This window comes from Crocuta crocuta, unplaced genomic scaffold (assembly GCF_008692635.1).
Source record: "Crocuta crocuta isolate KB4526 unplaced genomic scaffold, BGI_CrCroc_1.0 scaffold59, whole genome shotgun sequence".
Lineage (NCBI taxonomy): Eukaryota > Metazoa > Chordata > Mammalia > Carnivora > Hyaenidae > Crocuta > Crocuta crocuta.
Window position 1 is genome coordinate 5,340,307 of NW_027551578.1, and position 25,198 is coordinate 5,365,504.

Genomic DNA, 25,198 nt, shown 5'->3' on the forward strand with positions numbered 1-25,198 from the left:
CTAGTGGGGCGAGACCCACGGCGCGGCCCAGGCCAAGGCAGCCCCTGGGTGGGTGCAAACCCGCCTCGGACGAAAGCGGGGTGCGGCCACAGAGCCTGCCCGCCCCGCCACTGTTGGCAGCCACAGACTCTGATCAGGCTGAAGGGAGCACTTGAGTTTCACACTTTTATCGGGAGGAGGAGCTGGTGTGTGTTATTGGTAAATCACTTTTGGCCCGTCGTTAGTCTTACTGACTAATAGACGCGGGCTTAGTCACTCTCGGTTGGGACCTAGACACTTCAACTCTGCAAGGGCGGCCCTTGGAGCTTCTTTTGTTGGAAAACAGGCGCACAGCTCTCCCTGAGACTGGAATGGGCTGGTTAAGTGTGGGAAGAACAGGGTACTAATTATATTATCTTTCCTACAACTGGATTGGTAGGTGGCGAGAGAAAAAAAAATCCTGCTGACGTTTCTCTCTAGTTGTTGCTATTGAAAATGCCAGGTTGCTTCAAAGGATTAACCACAAGGAAGAGGAAAAACACCCTTAGAGAAATGGCGGAGGGAGCTGCTGAAAGCACACGAAAAAACCTGTTCGAAAGTGGCACAGAGAACGTAATGCCAGATCTAAGTGTTTTACAGGCCAACCCTGCATGTCTTCTCTTGGGGATTTCCAGAGAAGGTGTGCTTGCCATCAAGGTCTCCCCATCTGTTCCCGGATCTTGCTCGCAATTGCAATCCTGCCTCACCCTCTTGTAGCTGGGAGAATAGGGCCTGCCCAGATCGTTCCCTGGGAGCAGCTGGTGCCAGTGGGCTTTGTCCCTCCTGGTCCCTTGAACCTCTTTGACGACCTGGTCCCTCTGGTCACCCTCCGTGCGCTCTGCTTGTGCCACTCATTGTAGCACGTGACCTCGGTGTGTGTGGACCGTGTCCAGTCTTTGTGCTGCAGAGAGACTGGCCATCTGAACACCCCCAAGAGATGGCCCCATGAGGCAGTGACTGAAACATTGAAAGAAAACAAGTCTGTTAGAGCCATGGCCCAATTATACTCATTTACCTGCAAGCTGGTACTGTAATCCCCTCAAGGGAAAGCCTGCCTTTCCAGCCCAAAATAGAAATACTGAGATACAAATGCCGCCTTGAGAGGTACAAAGTAAGGAACAGAGCTTGTGTGCTCCGAATGAAGGGCATTTCCTTTTTATTTTACACTGTGAGTTTAATGTTGAAACAGTTGTTGTAACTTCCCTAACGAAATGCCTGCCGGAGAATGGAGAGGCTGGTTTACTTCTGGTCTCTCTCTTCGCATAAAAGAAGCCGGGATCAAGGGGGTTAAGGCTGGCCCCGGATCCAGGGCAGCAATTCCTTATATTGTATCAAAAGTCTTTCATGCTGCCTGGCCTTTCATGTAGCTCTGAAGCAGCTTTATCGATCTATGCTAAGTAAACATAGCTTTGTTTTTGTCTTCCACCCACCGCCCTCCCTGCCGGCCCAGACTGGAGTTGGATCCCATCCAAAGCGGCTGCCGCAGCGGCTACAGCCGCCTCCTCCACACACAGAAGCAGGGTTTCTAGGGTGAGGCAATGCGTCTGCAATTCGCAGAGACAAGGCAGGAATTGTAATTGTAGTTCATCATGTGATGACTTATGAAAGAGGAAGTTGGTATGTTTTAGTCACGTAGACTCTGCCCTCTTGCTTAAGGCTGCCTGCAGGTCCTCTCAGAAGAGCATGATGATCATCTTTGCCTTTCAGAGTCAAGGTTACCAGGTTGGCTGCAGGGTGCTCCTACACATTCATAGGTGGGCAGGCAGGTGGACGCCACAGGAAGTNGCGGGGGTCCAGCCTGGCTTTTAACCAGAGCGCTGAAATGCTGCAATTTGTCTTAAGAACTAAAGGAAAGATTCCGTGGGGAACACTTCTGCCGAGATTAGGTGAAGCAACAGTCCCAGCTCTAATTTCTAAGGCCTTTTTTTAAAATACAAATCACAGTTTAGGAGCAAAAGGAAAGCCGTTCTGTAGGATACTGTCAAAAAAGCAGGGATAAGGGAAGCGATTGGAAGGGAAGCCAGAGAGGAACAGTTCTAAGCAATGGCTCAGTGGGTAGAACAAATCNGGGCAGTGTAAAAAAAAAAAAAGGCTCCTTCCAGAAGACCCTGAGGGAACTCCGACCTGAGGACAGGCAGCGGGGAAAGGGTTGCACCAGGAAGGCTTGCTGTCCAAGAGGTGGTATTCCTAGAGACTGCGGAGTTCATGCACTTCACCCTATATCCACATGTGGAATCACAGCCTTCATTCTTTAGAGTGCAGTTTCTATTAATAGCATGATGTTGCAACCATACTAGAGCTTCTTAAACTCTGACCCTGGCAGATTTGAAGGAGGGGGGAAAATGCAGCCGCATGTCATGTGGATTTCTTGTGGATGACATCCTCAGCTCCTTGCACTTTTGCAAAACCACCAGAAGACTGGAAGGGCACGTGGGCTATTCAGGGCTTCTCTACTTAAAAAAAAAAAAGAAAAAAGATAAATAGGCGTTTGAACACACTTGTTTATATGAATACGTCTATGCATACTACAGAGAGTCATGGCAGAAAAGAACCCTCTGTAATAGATACGGGAGCCTTTCTTCTCCCGTAATAGCATTTAGGAGACAGTTCAGCTGGTTTTCAAATTGCAAATACACTTTTTTAGAAATACATTCCCTCCGTTTGACCTCTCCCTGTAACCTACCTCCCCTGTGCATAGAAAGCATTCAGATATTAAAGAGACTTTTGCATGTGAAGGAGATAAACTCTCTGTGGAGGGTCTAAGAATCAGGCCAAATAAAATCACCGGAGCTCTTAATCACCCACATATTATACACAGAAGCTGTTAGTCACCAGTCTCTGTGTAAATATATGTACAGGTCCCCGTTTAGAGTAAAAATTGGGGTCTTGATGGAGGGTAACTACTTCCTGTGTCAGAATTTAAAGAGCTAAGTGAAAAATACAGACAAAGGAGAGATTGAGGTCACACACTCTCTCAGTCTGCAAGGAAATTTGTAGGAGAACTGGAGGGAATTCAACAGCCATTTGATGCCAGAACCCTCCTATTGACTTTTTGGAAAGAGCATGATGAAATGTACTTTTCTGGAAAAATGTCTGAATGCGGGTTTAACGGATATTTGAGACACTCGCCAAAACCCTTTAAAAGACAGCACTAGGAAGATGCTGACAAAATAGTGAACTTACTTCAAGGATAATGTTTGAAAGAATTACGGCGGTAAATTTTCTTTCATTAGCTTGCTTAAACTGTAACTCCTTGCGTACACTTTCAGTAAGTAGTAAGGGGAATGCAAAAATGGAAGATGTTCTATTCCATCTATTCCATTATAACAATTCTAAAAGGTTAAGAATTATCTGATCGCCCTGTATTTATTATGCGTTTCGTGTGGACATTCAAAAAAGACTATTTCAAGCATAAATCCTATTATCTTGTCATCCTTCTTCAGAAACGAAAGCCTGAGGTATTGAAAGATTAAGCGATTTGCCTACAATAACATTAAAGTTAAGCATCAGAACTGAAATCCAGGTATGAGTCCTATTGTCTAATAATAGTCTGGAAGATTCTGTTTGCATTTTGAAGGTTAAAAAATCATGCAGGCACACTGTGGAAACCTAGCAAAAGGGTGTTAACATTTGTGAGTGCTGACAAAAAGAATGTTAAGATTTGCCAACTGCTATCTACGTTTATAGGAGAAAAAGCACTTCTAGTATAGTTTGTGAGATATCCACCCAAAGACCAGCAAACAGTCACAACAGATAGAGGGAGATGGTAGAGATGAGAGACAGTTGCCACCACATTGTGGCTGTTAGGGGACTCCATAAATGGCAAACTATTCTGTGCTGGTCTTTATGAACTTTAGATAAAAATTGATGTTGGCGGCAGGATAAAAGACTTCCATTCCAGGGGCGCCTGCTGGCTCAGTCGGTTAAGCGTCTGACTCTTGATTTCGGCTCAGGTCTTGATCTCTCGGTTCGTGGGTTCGAGCCCTGCCTCAGGCTCTGTGCTGACAGCTCAGAGCCTGGAGCCTGCTTCAGATTCTGTGTCTCCCTCTCTCTCTCTGCCCCTCCCCTGTGCATGTTATCCTTCTCTCTCTCTCTCAGGAATAAATAAACATTAAAAACTTAAAAAATAAATAAACATTAAAAAAAAAAAAAGACTGGGCAATCACCAAACTGGAATACTATACCTCCAACTTTTTATGACTTGTTTCCTTACAAAGAAAAGGAAAATCTTATGAAATCATGTAATTCCTATTTGTAGGATTCCAATCCTGGCTACTTTGTGCTCAGACAAATACAATGGGCAACAGGGCACTGAAAAGATAAGAACATGAAGTCAGATATTTCATAGAATTTCATGGTTATGAAGGAGCTATAGGAAGCAAAATGATCATAACTTATTTAAATAAGCATTCATTGTCATTGTTTGTATTTCTTATGAAAAAGAGGTCAGCCAGAGGCATCTGGGTGCTTAGTCGGTTGAGCATCTGACTCTTGATTTTGGCTCAGGTCATGATCTCGCACATCGTGAGATTGAGGCCTGCACTGTTAGTGTGGAGCCTATTTGGGATTCTCCCTCTCTCTCTTTCTCTGCTCCTCCCCTGCTTGCACTATCTGTTTCTCTCTCAAAATAAAGAAATAAATATCATTTTTAAAAATCCTTAAAAAAAAAAAAAGTCAGCCAATATGAACCAGACTGACTTTCTCTTGACAAGATGAAATGCATTTTATAAAAGAATGCCAATCGGCAGGAAAATATGGCCTTTACCAATGGAGTTGCAATAATCTGTTCTAGTGCTTTACTCGCTCTGGTCTAATGTGTTTAGAAACAAACGCAAAGAAGGAGTTCCAGTAAAGATCTTGAACTTACCCCCTCCATGGAACACACTAAATTATACCTATTTATAGAACAACTCCTTTGGAAGAAGAACTAAGGACCAACCCAATAGCTTCTCCACAACAGAGAGAACAGAGAAAAGAAATTGTTATTGTTATTTAAAGCCATTATTTTATGTGTATAGGTGATATTCCAATGATACCCAAAGACCTAAATATTTAACAGCAAAACTATTTCTCCGATTTGTGTGCGTGTGTGTACGCGCGCGCGATCAGTTTTACGTACAAAGGAAACACAGAGAGCTCCCTGCAGAAGGAAGAAAGGAAGAAAAACTTAGAAGACTCATCGTGGACTGTAATTTATTAGAGTAAATGTGTGTAAGCATTAGCACATCCACCCCTGCACCAAGGGGAGTACAAAACCTTTGAGACCATTAGGATTCACAGTCCGAACTGAGTGCATATGAAGAAGAAGTACAGGGGCACAGACAGCCTAAGTGTGTGCCCTCACAAAAGACCACTGGTAGACAGAAATAGGGACAGAGAGTTCCTAATGTGACTGGCTAAATATAGTGTGTTTACTAAAAAGCCTGTCACAGACAGCTAAAAGGCAAATACGGATGAACTCTGATGGACTTGTTGGCAAGCCTTCTCAGCCCTTCAAGCAAATTCCTAAGTGAGGAAACTGGTCCGAAACGTGCCTGGGAACGACACACATGTGAACTTCCTGGGGGCTGTTATCTCTTAGCATTTCAGAGATAGCTAGATTTTAAACATTTTTCAGACTTTCCTACTATTCTTGCTTCCTACCTACTTACCTACCTACCTACATTTGCATTAACAGATCAATTCGTCATCCTTCACGGCGACTAAGACATCCATGTCAGTTCACTTTATCAATTTGGTAAAGGACGATGAAGGACTTTGCCTTCAAAGAGAAGGTGCAGGTAAAACAGGCCAGAATTCAGGTTTCCCAAACTGCAGTTCTTTCTTTAGCCCACTGGTGGGCTACCTCCTATTTCTGTTTTCTTCCCACGTTCTTTTTTACATACATGTAAACGCCTGCCCGGGAAAGAGCTGGCGAGACACAGGCTCCCCTTATCCGGCAGGTCACCTGACGCAGGTCGCATGGATACCCTGGGCCCGCGTTTTTCTCTAGTGGGAGAGGAGACGCTGAACCTGATGCCATTTCTACCCGGACCCTTCGTATGGTGGATGATTTAATGAGAATACGGGGGATCTTGACAAACCCAAGCCCAACGCCTTCTAACACACGTGGCATCACAAAACAAGGCAGAAAAAATGACCAGTGAGGGTCTTCCCATTATTTGGGGGGCACTGTGCCATCCACGTAAAGTTGTGAGGCTAAGTGGCTCCCAGATCATCACATCATCTGAGAACATTGTCTGCTTGGTTTGGGCTCAGATCCTGGGCTAGGAGTGGCTAAGCCATGGTCTGTACTTAGGTTAAGTTAGTCGGGGCAAAAGCATCTGTATCAACATTGATGAGCCCAATTAAAGTCTCTCAAGACTTATGGAAAATATTTCTTTCCACAAGAGACCGCCTTATTTTAGGTATAAATATATAAAACAGGCAAAGGTTATATACATATTTGGGCAGGGATCATGTATATGCTTCATACAAAATGGGCAAAAATTCAATATACTACTGACAGACCCTTCGGATTACTCAAGAAGACCTCAGCTGAGAAAAACAAAAAACCGTTCCATACACTGACAGGCATTTGGCTGAAGAGATCAGCAGGATGTGGAAACCTGTTTTGAGGGGTTTTTTTGTATTCTCATCCATGATCCCACTGCTTAATAGCTGTATGGCCGCCTTGCTGGCTATATACTGAATTTATAAAGGATGTTAGAAAACTTAAGTTCTAGGAATCCTGATATTTTGAAATGTGTGGACTATCGTGAAAGGTTACATTCATAACCTTCTATATAGTTTTCACCTATTTGGGTCTGATTATGAAGAAAACCTAATGAAGTTTCTTAAATTCTATAGATTTCAAAGATGGTCCTGGTGGAAAGCACTTACACGTAAATGTTTCATGTCAACTATTTTTCCACAGCCAGAAAGGACCCGTATTCCTGGGGCACCAGGGTGGCTCAGTCGTTTGAGTGTCCAACCCTTAGTTTCCGCTCAGGTCATGATCTCATGGTTCGTGAGTTTGAGCCCCACATCGGGCTATGCAATGACTGTGGAGCCTCCTTGGAGTTTCTCTCTCCCGTTCTCTCTCTGCCCCTCCCTGGCTTTCTTGCTCTCTAAATAAGTAAATAAATAAATAAACAAACATTAAAAAAAGTAAAAAGGAGCCATAGTTTTTACTTCTCGTGTAGAAATTACTCAAATATTTTTAAAGTGAGCATCCCAGAATGAGACCTCCAGATTCCATGAATTCAGAATGTGGAAAAGGATAAACAGCCTCTTTTAGCTGTAACAGGAGACATTCTTTTAAAAGCCTGGAATCTGAAGCCCTCTTATACTGAAAACATGTCAGGGCATGCCTTTCTGGGATGCTGACAAGTGGGTTAGGCTCAGAATTCAACATTCCGTACTTTTGAAGTTGTTTTCTGTTGGCAGACGACCTCTTGATTATTTTCAGGTGGTGGGTGTTCAGGCCAACCTTTCTGGTTCCCAGTAATTAAAACAAAACAAAATGATAACCCACATTCTGTGAAGTGTCCATATTTTGGCATGAAATATGGGTGTGTGAGCGCTGGACTTCTAATGGTCAGCTCTATGAGCCTTGTCACAGTCCGTAACAAAAGTTTGTTCAAATTTGGGTACCCATGACCTATTTTTTAAAAAATGCTTTATTTTCCCAGGCTCGTTTCTACTTTGTAATAGTGTCACCACGTTAAAGAATGAAAAATTACAGTTGCGGCAAAAAAGTTTCCACCTTTAAGGAGCTGTCATTTCCCTAGGAAGATGAAGTAGCGATTTCCATTCACCTCAGCTCCTTTTGGCATCAAGTCTGGGGATGGGTTGGGGGACAGATAAATAAATGAGCTGGTGAATGGAGTTTCTTTCTCCTGACTCAGACAGGTGCCGCTTACCCCCATGCAGTAGGTATCAGTTAGGGGCAAACCAGTTCACCCACTCCACAGACCCCTGTTTTTAGGAAGTTATGATTCATGGGTTGGAGAACTGCAGTGCAATAGTACACTGAACAGCATGGACCTGGTGAAATTAAAAGGAAATCCTCCTCCCTGCGTTGCCAGCCACCGTGAATTCATTACACAGGTGCTTCTATCTGTGGGTCTCAAACAAATGTAGCCCACTTAAAACCCTGTCAACATTCGTCTTATTACAGAAGACACATCAATAGATGTTTTCATATTTCTTGAACGCCAGCAGGATTCTCAACATGCCCCAAAACAGAGAGGTGCAATCTTGAGTGGTGGTTAAAAAAAAAAAAAAGTCTCCTCTCATTTCACTTTGTGGGAATTATTTCTTAATTGTCCTCTTTATTGGGAAACTTCCCAGAGATTTACACACTATGAGAAACTAGTCTGGAAGAAGCCAAACAGGACGGGCATAACAGAGTCAGAGGTCTCTTAAAACATTTCATCTTGCAGACCAAGAATACAACCTGTAAATCATTTTATGCTTTTATTATGATATATAAGTTATGATATTTTAGGTGGAGCCGATAAAGCCAGCATAGGGAAGAAAATCACTTTCTTTCTTCAGGCTTTCCATAGGTAGTATAATTTAAATAGCTTTATGGTAGAGTTTCAACACCTCCGATAGAGCGCCGTTGTTTACAAAGTAAGAACAGTAATCCTCACGTAAAAAGGTAGTATTGCTACCCTATACAGCAGATGGTGTTATTAAATACACAGGCAAAGTCCAAGGTCATAAGGAACTAACAATTAACCAGAAATACGATCTGTCACACTCGTTTAATGGGTAACCTTCCAGATATATGCTGCTTGTGTTATCATGACTGTTGGGAGGTATACCACCAAGGATCAGGGCAGTTACACCATCAGTTTAGAAATATTGTAATTGCGTTCTCGCTTAAGCATTTAGGGAAACCAACAAACTGGAAAGAAAGTGAAAATTGGTGTGATTTGCCCATAGTCTTTCTTTCTGTTGCCTCCTTTCAAAAATACAGCTGTCCTTGAATCTAACTGGCCCACCCAAACTAATACTTGTCAATATTATGGATTTTATCCTGCTAATTTGAGCTGTACCGAGGACTTTGCAGATCATCATAGGCATTACTTTTGCCCCTGCAGATTTCGTAGTGTGAAGGTGACCAGAACAGATTTGGCCATGCACTAGCAGCAAATGGTGGGGAGGGGAGGGAGGGGCTGGGACCAGGGAAAACCAGCAGTGTGGAGGAGGGCTAATGAGGCAGGAGTTGGGAGGAAGAGGGCAGGGGGAAGGGTATAGTCAATGACTTACCAGTAAGTAATAAGGCCGCGATAAAAATCTGGAAGTGGGGGCGCCTGGCCAGCTCAGTTGGAAGAACATGCAACTCTTGATCTTGGTTTGAGCCCCAAGTTGGCTGTAGAGATCACAAACAACAACAACAACAAAGAAAGAAAAATCTTTTTAAAATAAAGATAAATAAAATCTGGTAGTGGACTCAGCTTTGATTGTAAGTCAAATATGAATATAACAATAAAGCCAGAGCTTTGCACGGACAGCCCAATTCCTTATGAGGGTTTTCCAAGGAGAACTGACCACAGAGAATGCGTGAAGGGTTTCCTGCTCAGCGAGGCTTTTGAGGATGAAGAACTGAGTTCTAAATTCACCCAAAGGAGAAATGACCAACCAGGAAGCAACCAAGTCTGAATCACAAAGAGTTGGCTAGGATTTGAAAGGGTAAGCCTTGGCCCCTAAGCAAGGACTCCAAAGTGTGTCACAGAGTTGTGACTCCAACCGCTGTGTCAACTAATCTGAAAAAACAGCATCTGGAAAAGCTAAAACATCCTGGGTCCCCAGGTGAATAGAAGATGAACAATGGGAAACAAGGTTTGGAGAGGCCACTGGCTCATCAGAGTAAGTAAGTGGGCGGATCCCAGTCTGTGGACAAAAAAATCTGTTCTTGAATTTCCCTGCTGCTGGATTTGGTGAGGAAGTCTGAATCACAGAAAATGCATGCTAATAAGCTTTTTTTTTTCTTATGCAGTCTCGCATATTTAAATACGTCTATTTACATTTCTCCACTTTTAAACTGAGTAAGAAAAGCGCAGCATCCCAGGCTGAGACCTGCATGTACAGGCTCAGGGAGCTGGCTTCTCCACGTGGCCAGGACTCCTGCTGACATTTCTAGCAGGTCCTCAGAAACGCCGATGAGATACCCTTGGGCTGAATGAATGAGAACTTTCTGGAGAGCGGAAGACTGGTGGAGGTCCAGCTGGAAAAAACATATGGCAGCAGAGACGGAAAGAGTGCTTCATGACCGAGAGCTTTATAAAAAATGTCTGGAGGCTCAAGGCAGCCGTTACAACCCAAGATCTTACTAAGCATGATGGATGTTCTTACTTCTAGGACTGCCTGTGATCCAATTTACCTGGATCACAGCCAGCACTGCATCCTCAGGCGCCCCTTGGGATGGTGCCCGCACAAGAACAGCATTGCGCTACCTCCTACCTCCAAGGCCAGGACCCCGGGGCTTCCTCCCCACACAGCCCCACCCCAATGGAGCACCTGAGATGGCCGTTTGCTGTGTTGTCCTGAAAGAAAACAAAGTTTGCAAATCACTGCAGTCCATTGGTTTTATAAGAGGTCAGGAGGGAAAATGACTACGGTAAATTCCCTTCTTTACCCCGCGTGAACCCAGAGCATAGACTGCCCAAGGAGCAGAGCCTGGAAGTCTGAGTCTCCAAACAGGACACCATGCCAAGATGGCTTCTCCAGACAACCACACGGCCTTGAGGTTTTATCTCAGTCCCTCTGTGCCCAATGTCATTTCAAAATACTGGAAAGGAATTTTTCATTTTTCCAGGTTAATTCTGCATACAAATCCTCTCTTATTGCTAATACCCATTTATATCAGTTCCTGAGCTTTAAGAACACGCTACATGGAACGCTGTATCCCTTAGAAAAGGCATAAAATGGAGTTGATTATTCAGAATAGTAGAAAAAACACTTTATAAAGTTCATCGTTTACCACAGGGCTATAAAAAAATAGTAAGTTTCTCTAGAATACTTGAGTAGTATTAGGTTTTTAAAAGCATAACCAACATATGCTTGTTAAAGATACGCACAGAATATATTGGAGAGGCAGACAGGGACACATCTTTGTATCCTCAGTTATGCACCCATAATATAGTCATAGCTGACACTACGTTTCCTCAACAGATGATACTGTCTCCCTTTCAACTTCTCTAGTGGCCGTTCCACCACCATTTCCTTAAGCGTGGCAACCATAGAAGCAGCAATTATTATAGTCACAAAAATCGGGGCCTAACTTCATTACCCGATCATTATGACAATTGTCCTTCCAAGTTTCCCTTGGTCCGTGTACACACATTTCCATGGCATGTTTTTCCATTACTGGAAAGAGAAAGGCCAATGAGTCCATTGCACATACTCTATACTGATAGAGCCATGTCATTAACTTTTCATAAAAGAAGAAGCAAATGATAGCCTTTTATGCTTAGATTGTATTTTTCCTCTTAGGAACTCAGAGCAAAACCCAAGATGCCCAGCATGTGTGTGTGTTTGTGTGTGCGTGTGTGTGTGTGTGTGTGTCTGCGCCCACGTAGACAGATATATATTACCATATTCTTATGTAATTATTATAAACTACTAAAATATCGTTAATAATGTCAGGTTCCAGGTGAGCTTTCCATCCATCTGGTCAAGGGGATGGAGAATATGTACCTAAGACTATTTAAGCCTCATGGGGAAATGGCGTTGAAGTCCTAGAATTTTCTAGATGTTCAGAGAGAGAAAACAAAGTCACTTCTTCTCAAGCAAAGCTTTTCTCTTTGGAGGGCACCAGCAATGCAGAGATAGATTATGGACTGGGGGCTAGCTAAATGTTTGTTCTTTTTAACAGAGGCCCAGCTTCCTCTTGGCTCTATCACAGTACAAGGAGCTCCAAATCCCTGTCTGCATACACTCTGAGGTTTCTGCCCTGGGAGTGTAACTCAGGCTCGGCGACAGGGTCCCACCGTCTCTGCTGTCACGTTACTGTGTTAACACAGGCACATCCCTTTTTCTGTGCTTCACTTCCTCTGCAAGTTGAGATACAGCTGACTCTTAAACAATGCAGGGGTGAGGGGCACTGACCCCTCTGGAAGTCTAAAATCCACACCTAACTTTTGACTACCTGTAAATGTAACTACTAAGAGCCTACTGTTGACCAGAAGTCTTACCGATGACATGCACGTGTCCATTCATGTATTTTGTATGTTGTGGATATTATATACTATATTCTTACAATGGAGTAAACCAGAGAAAAGAAAACGTTATTAAGAAAATCAGAAGAGAAGACACACTTAGAGCACTGCTTTGTATTTATCGAAAAGCAATCCGCATGTAAGCGGACCCTTGCAGTTCAAACCCACATTGTTCAAAGGTGAATTGCAAATGTGAGATTTACTATGTCCAGAGTGGGTCAGTACCGGTAAGTGACCCAGCGGTTAAGAACGTGGGGCCTGGAGGCAGAGCGCCAGGATTTCTATTCCAGTTCTTCCACTTTTAACAGCTGTGTGATCCTAGGCAAGGTATTTAAACTTTCTGTACCTCGATTTCCTTATCTGTGAAGTGGGTATAAAAACCGTACTTACCGCAGAGGTTGATAGAAGGATTAAATGACGTGCAAAGTGCCTTGAACAGCATAAGGCACACAACAAGCCCTTGATTAACACTGGCTTTTGTTCTGTTAGATATTTGCAGGCAAGGCTGAAGCACACTTGTTCTAAAACTGACCAGTTCTTCCACCTCCGGTGGTCAGACTTGAAGATTTGACTTTAGGAACAAGCCTTGCTACTTAGCAGCCCTCCACACCCACCTCTCCAGGAAGTAGTTATCACCAAAGCTGTCAATGACCTCATTTTGACCATCTCCAAAAGACTCTTATCTCTCTAATCCCTTCTGAGTCATCATCTGCATCTTCTGCGATCACTTCTTGAATTCTTTTCCTCACTTCGGCTCTTAAAGTAACATCCTGTACCTACTGAACCCAGAGAAGGTAAGAACTCCAGAAGTTCCTATGTGTGTGTTCTACCTCCCCATTTCACTCCAGGCTAAACTTTTCAGAACTCAGCACACAGCAGGTGCTCAATGAATGTCTGTGGCACCGCCTTGAACTGCAGTGTTGAAAAATGTCCTCAGTCTCTGTCCCCTTGTGTTGTTTTCTTTTTTCTTTTTTCTTTTTTTTTAATATTTTTATTTATTTCTAGGAGAGAGAGAGAGAGAGACAGACAGACAGACAGAGTGAGCAGGGGAGGGTCAGAGAGAGGGAGTCACAGACTGAAACAGGCTCCAGGCTCTGAGCTGGCAGTCAGCACAGAGCCCGACGCGGGGCTTGAACCCATGAACCGTGAGATCATGACCTAAGCGAAAGTCGGACGCTTAACCGACTAAGCCACCCAGGCGGCCCCCCTTGTGTTGTTTTCTTGATATTGGGGCCCTTCCCGCTCTTTCTAGAATCTCTGCTCAATGAAGTACACCCCGTAAGGTCATCTGACTTAATGTCCATCCTGTTCTTCATTTGAGACCCAAAATTCTTTATGGCTAAATTTCATCTGTTTCAAGTTTCCAATTTTTGCGGGGGTCCACTGTGAATTCCACTTTATTTAGGAAACAGATATAGGAATTAAGCCCCTAAAACATCAAAATCATGCCCAGTTATTCTGAAAACAACCCCTTCTTGGGATGTGTAAGATGCATTTAAACAAGGGGATCCTATTCTTTGAGAGGTAGAACCCAAGAATATGCATTTTTAAAATTAAAAATGTTTTTAATTTTTTAATTTTAATTTTTAAATGTTTTGTTATTAAAAAAATTTTTTTAGCCTTTTTTTCTTTTCTTTTTTTTTTACTTCTGAGGGAGACACAGAATCCGAAGCAGGCTCCAGGCTCTAAGCCGTCAGCACAAAGCCCGATGTGGGGCTCGAACCCACAAACTGTGAGATCACGACCCGAGCTGAAGTTGGGGGCTTAGCTGACTGAGCCACCCAGGTGCCCCATGAATATGCATTTTAAAAATCAAATTCCTGGGGCACCTGTCTGGCTCAGGCGGTGGAACATGTGACTCTTGATCTCGGGGTTGTGGGTTCGAGTCCTGAGATGGGTATAGAGATTATGTAATAATAAAATCTTAGAACTAAAAATAAATAAATAAAAATAAAATTCCTGGCTTATACACAGTAAAGAATAATAAGTTGGTTGTCTCGCCCTGAATCCCTTCTACCACACACCTCAATTCACGACCACTTCAACTGAACGAAGGTTATGTATCTGTGAGGATCAAAATTACTTAAATATTAACTTACAATATTAAAAAAAAAGAGGCAGACTTCCCCTTACACACACACACACACACACACACACACACACTCTCTCTCTCTCTCTCTCTCTCTCTCTGAAGTCAATTGTAGATGAGTTGGGTTTTTTTGGATTATTCACACCATTAGGCATAGCAAGACCCATGATACTTTGAGGGACCCATGAAAATGTTTTAATTTTAATTTCTTTTAAAAGCAGAAGGGAGGAAAGAGCATAACAATAGTGAATATACATTAATTCAGTCTACATTATGTTTGTTTTGATACCACAGCAATTGCCGGACATGGTTTTTAATGGAGGAAGGGGCCCATGGCATTTCCGGGAACCACAAAAGTCCTCATGCAGCCCTAGGAATGACAACTGAACCCTCTTTAGGTTCATGTGTTCATTCTAGGCATTCCTGGAATATTTTCACATTTTTAACTTATCCATTGCCTTAGACTTAGTCTTTGGTATTCTAGTTTCTTTTCTATTTGTTGTGATCTCTTGGAGACCTCATCTATTGCATTGCTTTGTTCATGGTCTCCATTATAATGACTTCCAAATCTCTCTCCCCCACTACCCTTGTGTCAAATTCTAACTTTGAACTTTTAACCGCCCATGGGGTATTTCCACTTGTGTATCTCATCACTGGCTCAAAACCAACAAACACATAACTGAGCTCACCTTCCCCAGGCTCTTCGGCTCTTTCTTTGTTCTCTTTGAATTACTACTAATTTTGTAGTCATTATGAGCCAATCTTCAGCTCATCTCCTCTCTCTCCCTTATCTGAAGATCCGGATGGGCCGTAGGTCCCATGCTCTCTCCTGTCCCTACCTGAGTCTTGCTACCCATCCCCCAGCCCTGCCTTACTTGCCTTGCATTAGGCCCTGGCAGATTTCCACGCGTTCCTGCTTCCTCCTACAAAACAATTCCTGACGATCCCTGACTTGATCTTGGCTGTGTTTTTATCATCTTTCTCCTCTGCTCCATAATTCCACTACTTCAACCCAAACTCCTTACCAATTTTTAAGGTCCTGCTTAAGTGGACCCCACTCTGTTCTGACCAACATCTCTGCACATTAATACCCACAAAAGGTTACCGTTAAGGACTTCTTTCATTCTTCCATGAACTGGATTTGCTATCTTTGCTTTTTGTTCACGTTCTACCATTCATTCATTCATTTATTCATTCGGCAGTTTCGGGGGACTACTCTGTCCTTAAATGTTCCCTCCTACCAATTCCAATCTTATATAGCTTTCAAAGGTCAGGTCAGGTCCCCATTTGTATGGCCCTAAGGCCACCCATGATCATTGGTCTCTTTCCTCTGAACCTCCAGGGCACTTGTGTAGGGTCCCCGAATTTAGCACCTTGTTAGGCATGTGGGATTCCTTGACAATGTCACATGTGCTATTTGTCTGAGTTTTGTGAAAGCAATACTCTTTACAGACAATCTACCTTTTCTATCACCCGACTACACCCGACCTCAAGCCCAGGCCTGGGCTAGTGGTGCTAACCCACTAATTATTGGCAATAACCCTTGTATTTCAGGTGTTCACTATACTATGATCCAGGCGCTGTCTATGCCAGGCACTTCATACACACTGATCCCTATGAGGTTGATATTATTGCCCCTCTTTTACAGCCAGGGAAACTGAGGCTCACAGAGATTAAATGACTTGGTGAAGTTTACATACCTGTTAAGCAGCTAAAGTAGAATTTAAGTCTAGGCCCGATATAATCCAAAAAATGTACTCTCACTCTCTTTGTTAAATTACCTGTGCTTTTGGTTGATTTGTAAATATTCAAATCTACTCATTCTCTTCCCAGTGATAATTATGTTTGTTTTCTAACTCCCTTTATATGTATATTCTTTTTCTTTCTTTCTTTCCTTTTTAATAATCTCCAGACTCAACGCAGGGCTTGAAATCACAGCCCTGGAATCAAGAGTTGCTCGCTTTACCAACTGAGCCAGCCAGGCACCCTTCTCCCTTTGAATTTCTTATGGCCTGCTATTCTATCTTTTCAGGGCTCTACACTCATATCAGATCCACGAAATCCTTCTAGAATCTTATCATAAATGGCCACCACATATTAGTTATTTAGGGGACATTTATATAAAATAATTGTAAGCATCAACCTCACATGTAGACCAAACCGACCAGTGCCTTTCTCTCTTGCAAAGTAGTGTATTTTGTCAATTAAACAAAACTTAAGATTAAAAAAAATGAATTAATAAACATACAATGGAAATAGGCATTGGGAACATAAAAATGGTATCTCAGAATGAACATATTACGTATAAAAGTTCACAACCAGAAATTCTGCAGTTGGGTAATCCCAAATGCAAGGATTCCTGCAATAATGTTAAGTCATTAATCTTGTGTTTCTCCATTGTTCTCTGTGTACCCTAAACTGGCTGAGTTTCTGTCAAGCCTTAGTGTCAGATTATGGAGTATATCTAGACCATTCAAAAGCCTTCTTATAACATAAAGAAAAGAAAATAATAAAATTAAATTGCTTCATTATAATATAGTAAGTTTGTTTTAAGATTGTTTAGTTTTGGGGGGGATGGGGATGAAGCTCCTGGAGATATTGGTGGCGAAACATCACTGCAAAAAAGAATCTGTGGGGGGCACCTGGGTGGCTTAGTCGGTTGAGCGTCCGACTTTCGCTTAGGTCATGATCTCGCGGTCCATGGGCTCGAGCCCCGCGTCGGGCTCTGTGCTGACTGCCAGCTCAGAGCCTGGAGCCTGTTTCAGTCTGTGTCTCCCTCTCTCTCTGACCCTCCCCTGCTCACGTTGTATCTCTCTCTCTCTCTCTCTCTCTCTCCTAGAAATAAATAAAAATATTTAAAAAAAAAAGAATCTGTGGGTTTCATCGCTGGGATCTAGAGCATGCCATCTCATTACTAGAAGATGATAAATATTTGCTTACCAGCCCTCCAGAAACTGTCACTTGCCTCCTATTAACATGCCTACAGAAACCGGTCCCCACCTCCCAGCGTCCATCTTCTTCTTTTTCTTGGTAACATCACCCTTATTATAAATAGTGATTGCTTTCTTCTTCTTTTTTTTTTTTTAAACCTAAGTCATTATTGGCGCTCCGTTCAAAAATAACTCTGCCAAATAGACTTTCCTGCTGAAGCTATCAGGTGAAAACAGAAAAATTCACTATAACCTTTTGCTTTATTTTGTTTTCATCAACATCTGCTTGTCACCTTTGTTCCTGACAGAAGAATTCGGGAATTTCTGCAATACTCTAAAATAGGGATCAACAGGAAATGTTCCTCGATGACTTTGATTTGTATGAGAAACCAAGAATGTATTGCTGACTTGGTTACTGGCGGCAGAGTAATCAGAAATTCTATGAAGGAAGCTGGAAGTTTGACCTCTCCTAAAGCCACTTTAAAAAGCTGGGGTTGATTTCGTAGTTCTTGGTCAGAATCTCACAACAATTTATGTTTTTTCTATAGCGTCACTGACATCTGCTGCTACTTTCTGTTCAACTTCCTGTGATACTAGAGCCCTAGTTTTCTTTAGGGAGCTATGACCCCTCCCTGAGACCCAGTGCCCAGTAGTTATGGTGGGGCTCAAGGTCACTCTCAGCCCTAGGAGTTGGTGTGTGGTCCAAGTCTGGCCAATGAGAAGTTGAACCATGCTGATTGGTTTAGAAATGAGCACGTGCTATAAGTTGAGGCTGTCAGAGCCAAGGATGTCAGCCCCAGGAGGTATGCCGGAAGTCCTGGGAAAGAACCGTTTTCTGGAGTGGTTAAACTGATGGAAAGTTCGCCTAGAGTTTCTGTGGAAACTCCTGTCAAAAAATAGGGAGTACCTGCTTGAGGACAAAGTCAAGAGAGAGGAGGCAAAGCTGATGCCTGGGAACATGTTCCTGAAGATATTGTTTGATGGGCTGGAAAGTCTACCTGAAAGTCTACCCCCAATTTTTTCTGTGTGCATGAACGAAAACATCGCTTTTTATTTGAATTGTATTTCTGTCACTTGCAACTGCGAGTCTTGACGACCCTTGATTTGTTACTAAATTAATTAGGATATAAAGATTTTAAAAAATTCCTTCATGAAACCTTCTCTAGTTACAAGGAGGCGGATGGTCATTCCTCTCCAGAAGGACTTCTTAGCACTTGCATTCATTTACCAGAGAAGGCAGACAGTCCTTTGGTAGACATTTTCCTTTTGCTCGCATGCCTCCTAAAGATTTTCAAATACACTTGTTTGTTTGCCTGAATGCTCTTACTACACTGGTCTTTCCTTGCAATTCATATGAGGTAGTAGGGACTAAGATGACTGTGGTATCATGATGCCCAATGAAGTGCCACTTGCTGTGGAAGCTTAGTGACAATTCCTGATGGCAAGAAAAGACCATCATTTTTCCTACACTCCGGAGCAGGGATCTTCCTGTCTCTCCCCAGCGGGTAACCAGCCACAGGAAAGCCTCTTCTTCAGACCACTGCCTTTTGCCCCCGAGGAATGCAGTGTGTTTTTTTGTGTCTGTGTGTTTTTTTTTAATGTTTATTTTTGACAGGGAGAGAAAGACAGAGCATGAGTGGGGGAGGGGCAGAGAGGGAGAGAGAGAGACAGAGGATCCAAAGCAGGCTCCATGCTGTCAGCACACATGGGGCTCGAACACACAAATGCGAGATCATGACCTGAGCTGAAATGGGACCTTTCACCGAATGAGCCTCCCAGGTGCCCAGAATGCAGTGGGGTTTTGTTGTTGTTGTTGTTTGTTTGTTTGTTAATCATGTCCTCTGTGAACAGGTTGGGTCCACCACAACTTCCCATTTATGATCTTGGGTCAACCAGAGCATTGTCCAGCTCAACAGAGGAGCTCCCCTGTGAAAAAAAGAGCAGGGCCAGAGCGAAGGGGGGTCCCCTGTCTGTGCTGCGGCACAGGTGAGCAGTGTGGAGCGCTCACTACTTTGGGTGCGGCCAGTTGGGATGATTATTTGCCAACCTTCCACCGGACGCCGGTGGGAACAGTGCTACTGGCCAAACTGGATTCTTTACAACTGTGTATTCGTTGGGGGAAAACACTACTAATGCGAGGGGTTGAAAGAGAAGGCATCTGTGCAGTCTGCTGCCTAAATAAAGGCTTGTGTAGGAAGCCCATTCAGACGCCGTCAAGAGGAGCCCGACAGGATCTATCGGGCCAGAGAATGAACAGCGAACAGTCCAAATGAATGCGGGTGCTGAATGGCACCTAATTTACAGCGGGAGCTCGGCACTTTTACTCTCTCTGCCACTTCGCTGGAACAAGGGGAAAAAGACATTAGGATGAAGGATAATGTGCTATCGTCACATAAAGATGAAAGAGAGAGGGACACGTGAAATGTCACTTGTTTGAAGGTCTACTTTATTTAGCCTGTTCGGTCCTCTTACCCCCGAAAACACGGTCCGCATTATTTTAACCATCTGTGGCCCACTCTGGAGCTCAAGGTGCCCAGGCTTTTGAGGTGTGTCATTGAGCACAGGCACGTGAAGCTGCAGTCTGCCGTCCAAAGGGGCGAAACTGGTGCGTTTTACTGTCTCTGCTGAGAAAGGGGCACAGGTGTATCAGATCCCTGTGTTATGGGTCGAATTGCATCCCTCCAAGAGACTTGTTAATTGTCCTAAACCCTGGGAGGTGACCTTGAGGGTCACTGAGGTCAGCGTCTCTGTGAATGTGACCCTATTTGGAAATTGGGCCTCTGCAGATGTAATCAAGTGAAGATAAGATGATACAGGGTTAGGTCGGGTCTAATCCAATGTGACTGTGGTCGCGACCAGAAGAGAGGAAGAGACACAGGAAAAGACACGAGGTGACAGCAGAGATGGAACTTGGGGAATGTGTCTACGAGCCCAAGAAACTCCCAGAGTGCCAGCAACACCTAGAGCGAAGAGAAAGGCACGGGACGGAGTCTCCCCAGAGCCTTCAGAGAGAGCATAGCTTTGCAGACACTTTGATTTTCAACTTCTGGCCTCCAGAACCATGAGAATAAATTTCTGTTGTGTTAAGCCACCCGGGGTGTGGTGATTTTTTGCAGCAGCCGTAGGACACGCATACACCCTGCTGAAGAGTAAATGCATGATATTGTAAAACCCGCTTCATGGAGGAAAAGATCACCAAACAGCTATTCCAGACGATCACCATGAACTATGCCACCTTCTGCAGGAGAGGCCCAGCTTTCCCAGGGCTTGAGATCCCTTCTGTAGATGTGGCTGCTCAGATGTCGCTGCCATCAGACTGGGAGCATGCCAGGGGCAGGAGGCATGCCTTGTTCTCCTCCGTGCCCCTTGTTCTGTGCCTGAAAGCCAGAATTGCTTGATGCATGTGGAAACTATGAATGGTTTCATGGGACGCTGTTTTCCAGATGAGCGATTAACATTACTTTATGACATCACAGAAGTATTTGCCATCATCTTCTGTGAAAATATAACTGGCAGAGAAATCACAACTGATGCCTTCCTTGGCGAAGCCCACTCTCAGACCTTGAAAGACACAACCTCGAGCTTCTTTGAGATCTAATTTGGTCCCTGGCACTCTAAGTGGCAGATGTAACCAGTAACCTCTTTGTTAAAAAAAAAATCTGCAAATCCCACCGATACTGTGATTCTGCCGCCCAGATGTGGTCACAGTTTCTTAACTTTTAGGGCAAGGTGTGTTACTCTCCATTTAAAACCAACCCACCTAAAATGATAGCCTGCTGCTTTGTGCATGAATTCATCTTAAATGCCTTTTGAGGCTCTAAGTGAAAGATACTATCACCAGCAACAACCAATAAATGAAATAAATACCAGATATAAAATCAGCCCCATGGGTCTCCTGGAGGGGAATGGAATATGTGGGGGTTTCATTTACTGAGGCCCAGAATTGAGGTTCCTTCTAATGTTGAATGTGAGCGTATTTCATAAACTATAAAAGGCTGTAAAGAAGTCAGCTACTCTATTGTTTTTCCCATTCCATATCCTTGATTAAATGACCATCCCAAAGATTCAGTAACCAGCCTTTTCACTTCCCCAGACTTAAATTTCTTTACCCAAATGAGTAAGTTATGGCTAAAATCCCGAGAGCCCAGCTAACTCCATTTTTTTCCCTTGAAATCTATGATTCTATCAGCAAAGATGTGTATATATCTTAAGTTCCAGAAAGATGAGAATACATTTGGTGACTCTATTGGTACATAATAGTAAATTATTTTGCTTAATTTTTTCAGTATGTGTTTGGTATGATAGAGAAGACAAGGTTTAAAAAAGAGTAAAGTGGGGAGAAGTAGGGCATGACAAAGTATCATGAGGAGCTCTTAAGAAAATATATCTATTGGGACGCCTGGATGACCCAGTCCGTTGGGCGTCCGACTTCAGCTCAGGTCATGATCTCGCGGTTAGTGAGTTCAAGCCCCACATCAGGCTGTGTGCTGACAGCAGATCCTTTGTCTGTCTATCTCTCTCTGCCCTTCTGCTTGTGCTCTCTCAAAAATAAATAAAACATTAAAAAAAGAAAAAGAAAATAAATAGATTTTTGTGATAATTAAAATTCAACCTACTTAAAGAGGAGAAGAAGAGTATACATATAATTAACTTGATTTTTATACTCCATGCTCACTGAAAAGAAATTTTTAGGAAAAAAAAGGAGCAAAAGCTGACACAGTTAGAAATCCTAGCTGCCTTTTAAATGTAAACAGCACACTTAATTTTTTATTATGTCAAAGAAAAAGTGGCACTACCCCTAACTTAATTGCATAAACTGCCCGCCATATTAAAAAATGAGTTTTGAGGAATCAACACCATCTTCTGCAGCAAACAGTATTTCTTGATATTCCTGAAATCAGCTAAAATTCTGGAAATAGCATGTGGAAATACAGAGTCAAGACTCTATGAACAGAGGACTTTGAATTCGACGGAATAAACATTTCTTGTATATTTTATTTGCTCTTTTAAAGACAAAAAGCCTTTGATTTCACTGTGTGTTCTAACCTTGAAATCAACTCCCTACGGAGAAATTCCTGGTTCTACGCAGGGTCCATCAGAACTGGGGGTCAGAGGCCCCAAATGTGGGCAAGGCAACACAGACCATTGATAAAAGATGAATCTCTAGGCTAAGTGCTTCTGAGACACAGGGGAAAAACATGAAAAGCAGGATGAATTCTAGACTCTAAAGATGACAAATACTTAGACTGGCCCAGGCCAAAGGAAATGGAGCAATAGGAAAAAGGAAAAGGAAAAAACCCCCAAACCTGTCGTTTCTCTCCATAACTTTCTTTAGATCTTAGTCCTTACATGTTTTAAGAAAAATACTGAAAAATTTAAGAAACATTTAACAGGAGCTGTTAAACATGTTTATATCTCTTGCCCTGTTAATTCTGCCTCTACTTTTTTTTTTTTAATGTTTTATTTATTTCTGAGAGAGAGAGACAGTTGAACAGGGGAGGGTCAGAGAGAGAGGGAGGGAGACACAGAATCCGAAACAGGCTCTGGGGCTCGAACCCATGAACCATGAGATCATGACCTGAACCGAAGTCATGACCTGAGCCGAAGTCGGACGCTTAATGGACTGAGCCACCCAGGTGCCCCTGATTCTGCCTCTAGATATTGTCCTAAGAAAATATCAGAAGTGTGTAGAATGATTTTGAATATGTATGTTTATTGAAGCATTATCTATAATATAGGAAAAGTTAAAGACAAGTTCAGTGTACAAAAATAAAATAAATTATAGTCCATCCGTATGATAAAACGCTGTGTAAATTAAAATCCTATTTTCAAAGATAGTTGTTCATAAACGAAAATGCCCAATCTGTAGCATTCAAACAAAAAAGCCAGATACGTGATCATATATTCCATGTAACCATGATTTTAAGTATGTATATATGTCCGTGTATATAAAAAGAAAAATATTGAAAAACACACCAACATGTTAACTAATTATCTCTAGGTGGCAGGATTTAAGGTTGCACGGGATTATTTCTGACTCTTTAAAGTATTTTAAGTAACTTTAAAAAGTTTTTTAAGATTTTTCTACAATGATCCCATATTGCTTTTCATACCAGAATGTTAATTTTTAAGGTTATGGGATATTCATGTACGTCCCCTTAAAATGAGTTTCCAGAGAGCCTCCCGGTGAAGAAGAAAGCATGAAGAAGGCGGTTCTCTGCTGCAGAACCCGTCCCCCGCCCCCGCCCCCCCATCAGACGTGCCTTCTTCTTACAGGGGCCACAGCCTTTCCCAACCCCTGATGTTGGGGTTTCATGTAAGTCAACCAGAGGCCGTGTGCCAATTAATGAAGAAACACCAGTGCACCCCGCAATCCTATTCTGTGTGGAGAAGGGCCCAGCACTGTTGCGAGTCTTTATAGCCAAAGGGGCTATTTTTCCTCCACCGTTCCCTGTTCCTGGGGAAAAACAAGGGTCCTTCACAGGGATAAACGTTTAAACCTCAACAGGAGACAGTATGGCCTAGGGGTTAATAAGCACCCTCGTTTCCAATCCCATCTCAGTTGTGTGCAAGCTCTGTGTCTTTCAGGAAACTTAAGTTTCCTCACAGGGTCAAGGGATAATTAGTGTTGCCCTTTGACCCAGTGCCTGGCTGTTAGGAAGGTAGCGATTAGAATTACTACACCTTCCCTACGTAGCAGTGTTGCCCACACTAGATGCGCGTGCGCACTGGCATGGTGCGTGGGCGGAAAGGCAGGTTGTAACCTACAAGGCTTGCTTTCCGAGTGGCGGTGCTTGCACTTTGTTTCCTTGGCAAGATACGCATATCGTATGGGGAGGTAACTTAGATTTTTTCTTTCAGCTCTTCGTCATCTGAAAGGGCCTTTGGCGACCGTGAGCTGTTTCCGAGGTCTGCCTGTGAGTTGGGCTCAAGTAAAAATAAACGGGACAGCGAAATTCTGTTCGTTCTCTTAAGGAAACCTCAGTTTGCCGGCCACCTGCGCCGACAGCGTGATGTTCCTTCTGACATCCCCTCTCCTTACGGTCGCCTCCATGCATTCCCTGCCCCCCTCCATTTCTTCTTCCTGCAAGAAACAAGATCTTTCATCGAGCTTCGGGAAAAACGGGAAAACTGCGAGGTGACCCATAAAGGATATGAACTAATACTGATCACATAACATGTAATAAACACAGCTGGTTACATAGCACGTGGTACGCCGTACAACCACCATAAAATCCCAGCCCTCTTTGGGGGAGTAGCCGTTCTGGAAAGCTGGGTTCTAGATAATTGAAGGCTTGTGTTTCAAAGAACCAGAAAATAACTAGCTAAAATAATAAAATGAAATAAAATTAAAAAATAATTTTAAAAGGAAAGAAGGAAGGAAAAGAAAAGATGTTTTCGGTGGAAAGCTTTCTAAAAATGTAATTCAGTCTCTACTGCTTTCCGTGAATCTGGGAAACTTCTATTTAACACCTTTTTTTTTTTTTTCCTTTTCTTTTCTTGGTCTCCAGGTCATCCCAGGGAGAATCACTTCTAATGCTATTGTATGACAAAAGTATGTGCTGAGGCAATTGAGATAGATAGGACATTAGCCTGCACACTGAGGGGACCTAGATCACTGTGCCTTTTAGAAGAGTCGAGTCTGCTCTCCACGTTTTTCTATTTCCCCCTTCTGTGGGATGTCAGCAGTTACTCCTCGTCAGCGTGTAAGTCTATAGCAAGGTCTCGCTACTCCTAATTTTGTGTTTCCAAGTACTGTAGGGATGAAAGTGAAAAATATCACACCAGTGAAGGCAGTACACTAAACATGAACCGTTTCCTGAGTCAGGGCCTGTGGGCTCTTCCTCCTATGAGAGAAGTGTATGTGTAAGAAATGTATTTCTCAAGTTTTGATTTAATTTTTAAAACTTCCTTGATCCTAAGGGCACCTGGGTGGCTCACTCGGTTGA

The 25,198-nt window shown here is 43.0% G+C and overlaps 1 long non-coding RNA gene across 1 annotated transcript; it reads right to left on the bottom strand.

Annotated features, from left to right (window-relative positions):
• Positions 1-2,163: 2,163 nt before the first annotated feature.
• LOC144221244 (uncharacterized) lies at positions 2,164-12,715 on the bottom strand. The gene is made up of 3 exons (XR_013331998.1): positions 12,621-12,715; positions 9,280-9,382; positions 2,164-2,468 (listed from the first exon to the last, which is right to left on the bottom strand). It is a non-coding gene; the product is annotated as an uncharacterized LOC144221244 (long non-coding RNA).
• Between the last annotated feature and the right edge of the window lie 12,483 nt (positions 12,716-25,198).